The following is a 5,147-nucleotide window of genomic DNA, read 5'->3' on the forward strand; positions in this document are numbered from 1 at the left end:
CATCATATCTTATTAAATCAACTCATTATGTCCTATTATGATTGAATTTACTCAACGTTTAATCACTTAAAACTTACCTCGGAAGTGGTCGACGACTAGATATCCACGGCTATTCGTTTACTTTCTCTTTTCCCCTATCCGACTTTGATCCTCTTTGCTCTTAAGCTTAAATAAAACAATAGATTTGCTTAAGTACTTAACTAATATTATTCACTTAACAATCACATTTGGCAATCACATATCATTTAATCTACATCTAAAACAATAGATTTCAATATGTATCATATTTAATAAAACATGCCATGATTCGATTTCATGCTTATTTAATTTATATCTAATTCACATTCTAAATAAAAGTTTATCAAGCTTCCATCTTCATTTAACTATGTACCATTTAGAACTATCAATACTTTAGACCCTTTAACAAATTATAATCAATTGCCAAATGCATCTTTGACAATTTAAACCACACAACTCAAATTCTTACAATTTAAGCTTAGAAATTTCTATTCATGTAAATTTTAGCAACATGGAGTCCATTAAACACTCCAAAATTCCATTTGAACAACAATTGTTCAACCTTCTAGCATAATTTCAATCTGGACAGCAAGCATTATTTAACAACCATTGTTTTCTTTTATTTCAAACATGCAGCAGACCAATTCCTCCACATATTACAGCAAATTCAAATCAGCATTTACATGCTGGAACAATTTGTTTTCAAGCTGGAGTTTCCAGCAATCATTTATGCATTTAATTGTCACATTGTTACGTCACTACTAACAACTGAAACTTAGTAAGAATAACATAATATTTTAGCTATTAGACTCAATTTATCAACCCCTAATCGGCATGAAAATAGAACCATTAATTTGTTCAAATTTTGGACAGCATAACGAAGGCACAAAATTGGACAGTAGTAATTTTTACAACTAATCAAAGAGCTTTTCTTTTCTACCACCCGCATCCATGCCTTCCAACCACAATCCATCATCATTTTTCTTTACAACAAAGTTAAAGATAGAGGGGAGCTTAGAAAACTTACCAACTTAGGATTCAACTCTTAAACAAGCTAAATCCTTAGTTTCCTTCAACATGCAAACTGTCTCCATTTTTCTTTTTGTTGCAGCCCTCTTCCTCTTCTTCGATGGATTACCGAGTTACTTGAAATTTCAGCTACCTAACTAGCTAAAATCATAGTTTTTCCTCCTTCTAGCCATCTTCTAAGCCAAAAATTAAAGCAACCAAACTTTCTTCTTCCTCCCTCAAGTCACGGCAATGGAGGAGCAACCTAGCTAATTTTTTTGTTTCTCCCCTACTAACCACTATTATTTTATTACCCATGTTCTTTATTTTATTATTTCTAACATAAAACACTAACATAAAATGTTTATAATACATTTCATCCCATAGCATGGCCGGCCACTACTTGTCATAGGTGGAAATTTGACATGCAAACCCATTATTTTCATAACATGCACTAATAGATCCTTATAGATTAACCCATCACATTTCAAAGTGTCACACATAAGTCCTATTACTAAAATTCACTTTCAATTAACAAAATTCAAACATGAAATTTTCACACATGCATATATACATATAATAAGCATCAAGTATGACGGTTAATTATTTTTATGACTCGGTTTTGTGGTCCTTAAACCACTTTCCGACTAGGGTCACATTAGGGGTGTCACATCTTATGTCAGCAAGAGCTAGATATAGCCCTTGAAGAAAAACCTGACAAGATGGATGACAAGGAGTGGGCCAAGATCAATAGACAGGCGTGTGGTACAATCCGCCTATGTTTGGCCAAAGAGCAGAAGTACTCTGTCATGAGGGAGACATCAGCGAAGAAGTTATGGGATACACTGGAAGAAAAGTTTCTAACGAAAAGTCTTGAAAATAGGCTTTATATGAAAAAGAAACTTTATCGATTCACGTATGCACCCGGTATGTCGATGAATGACCATGTGAACTCATTCAATAAAATTTTAGCAGACTTGCTAAATTTGGATGAGAAATTTGAAGATGAAGACAAGGCATTATTGTTGTTGAATTCCCTTCCTGATGAATATGATCATCTTACCACCACATTGCTTCATGGGAAGGACACGATCACATTTGATGCAGTCTGTAGTGCGTTGTATAGATCTGAGACTCGAAAGAAAGATAAAAGAGATCACAGAAATACAACCGCAGAAGTCTTAACAGTAAGAGGTCGTTCACACAGCAGCAAATCTGGTAGAAGGGGAAAGTCCAAAGGGAGACCCGCCAAAGATGAATGTGCCTTTTGCCGTGAAAAAGGGCATTGGAAAAAGAATTGTCCTAAGCTACAAAAGGGCAAGGCTATTTCTAATGCATGTGTAGCGGAACATGATGAGGAGTCAGACTTTAGCTTGGTTGGCATGGCAATGGCATGTCAAACGATGAGTGGATTTTGGATTCAGGATGTACTTACCATATGTGTCCTAATAAGGACTGGTTTTCTAGTCTTAAAGAGCTAGAAGGTGGAATTGTTCTTATGGACAATGATAGTGCTTGTAAGACAATGGGAGTGGGTACAGTCCAATTGAAGAATCATGACGGCTCAATCCAAGTCTTGACAGATGTTCGCTACGTACCTAGCCTGAAGAAAAATCTCATCTCATTAGGGGCCCTAGAATCTAAAGGGCTCACAATCACTTTGAGAGATGGATTACTAAAAGTAGTAGCTGGGCAACTGACGGTGATGAAAGGCACAAGAAGAAATAACTTGTATTTTTTAAATGGAAGTACAGTTATTGGATCAACATCAATAGTTTCTACAAAAGATGTAGATTCAGAGGCTACCAGATTATGGCATATGCGATTGGGACATGCTGGTGAAAAAGCTTTGCAGACATTGGTGAAGCAAGGCTTATTGAAAGGTGCAAATTCTTTCAAAATGGAATTCTGTGAACATTGTGTTCTGGGCAAGCAGAAGAGGGTAAAATTTGGTCCAGCAATTCACAATACGAAAGGAATTCTGGACTACGTTCACAGTGATGTGTGGGGACCTACCAAAGTAGCTTCTTTGGGAGGTATGCACTATTTTGTTACTTTTGTTGATGATTATTCAAGAAAAGTATGGGCGTATCTAATGAAAAGAAAAAGTGAAGTTTTGGATGCATTTCTGAAATGGAAGAAGATGGTGGAGACTCAGACTGGTCGAAAGGTCAAACGACTTCGATCAGATAATGGTACTGAGTACGAAAACGATCCATTTCTACAAGTATGCCAAGATGAGGGCATTGTGCGACACTTCACTATTCGGGATACACCACAGCAAAATGGGGTGGCAAAACGAATGAATCGAACTATACTGGAGAAAGTTCGATGTATGTTGTCCAATACTGGATTGGGCAAAGAATTTTGGGCTGAGGCAGTTACATATGCGTGCCATCTAATTAACCGTTTGCCATCAGCTGCAATAAATGGAAAAACTCCTATGGAGATGTGGACTGGTAAATCTGCTACTGATTATGATTCTTTGCATGTATTTGGTTCCACTGCATATTATCATGTAAAAGAATCTAAGTTAGACCCAAGAGCAAAGAAAGCATTATTCTTGGGTATAACTGATGGAGTAAAAGGATATCGTCTCTGGTGTCCTGATACAAGGAAGATTGTTTTCAGTAGAGATGTGACTTTTGATGAATCAACCATGTTGAAGTACAAGGATTCATAAAAGGATGACAAAACCAGTAGTACTTTGCAGCAGGTGGAGCTTGAAAAGGTTAACGATGATCCAGCTAATATTGAAGGGACAAATGATGAAGAGGTTCCTACCCAAGAACCTCTACAGCAACAAGATTCAATTGCATATAGAAGGCCAAGAAGAGAGATTCGTAAGCCTGCTCGCTTTGATGATATAGTGGCCTATGCACTTCCAATTACAGATGATGATGTTCCTTCTACTTACACAGAAGTAATAAGTAACCCTGATGGTGTAAAGTGGAAGCAAGCAATGAATGAAGAAATGCAGTCTCTCCATAAAAATAAGACCTGGGAGTTGGTGACACTACCCAAGGGAAAGAAGGCAATTAGATGCAAATGGGTATATGCAAAGAAGGAAGGATTTCCTGATAAAAATGAAATTCGATACAAGGCTAGATTAGTAGCAAAGGGTTACGCTCAGAAAGAAGGAATAGACTACAATGAAGTGTTTTCTCCAGTTGTGAAGCATTCGTATGATCTTGAACTAGTTCAGCTTGATGTGAAGACCGCGTTTTTACACGGTGATTTGGAAGAGGAAATCTATATGACTCAGCCAGATGGATTCAAGGTTGCTGGAAAAGAAAATTGGGTTTCCAAACTGACAAAGTCGCTTTATGGATTGAAGCAATCTCCGAGGCAGTGGTACAAGCGATTTGATCAGTTCATGAAAGGGCAAAGGTACACAAGAAGTAAATTTGATCATTACGTGTATTTTCAGAAACTACAAGAAGAAACTTTCATATACTTGCTCTTATATGTTGATGATAAGCTAATAGCATCTAAGAGCAAAGTTGAGATTGAAAGATTGAAGACTCAACTCAATCTCGAGTTTGAGATGAAAGATCTAGGAGAAGCTAAAAAGATTCTCGGCATGGAAATATGGAGAGATAGAGCTCATGATAGAGTTAGCTTGTCTCAGAAAAAGTATTTGAAAAAGGTACTACAGCAGTTTGGCATGAACGAGCAGACAAAACCTGTAAGTACCCCGCTGGCTTCTCATTTCAAGCTTTCTGCACAACTATCTCCTTCGACGAATACGGAACGAGAATACATGTTGCAAGTTCCGTATTCTAATGCAGTGGGTAGCTTGATGTATGCAATGGTGTGTACAAGACCCGACATTTCACAGGCAGTTAGTATAGTAAGCAGGTATATGCATAATCCTGGAAAAGGACATTGGCAAGCTGTGAAATGGATTCTACGGTATATTCAAAAGACCGTGGATGTTGGATTACTGTTCAAGCAGGATAATACACTTGGTAAAGGTGTTATTGGGTACGTTGATTCTGACTATGCCGGTGATTTGGACAAGCGAAGATCAACCACCGGTTATGTGTTTACACTTGCTGGAGGACCAATAAGTTGGAAGTCTACACTATAGTCTACAGTTGCATTGTCAACCACAGAAG

Source organism: Gossypium hirsutum, chromosome A03 (assembly GCF_007990345.1).
Source record: "Gossypium hirsutum isolate 1008001.06 chromosome A03, Gossypium_hirsutum_v2.1, whole genome shotgun sequence".
NCBI lineage: Eukaryota > Viridiplantae > Streptophyta > Magnoliopsida > Malvales > Malvaceae > Gossypium > Gossypium hirsutum.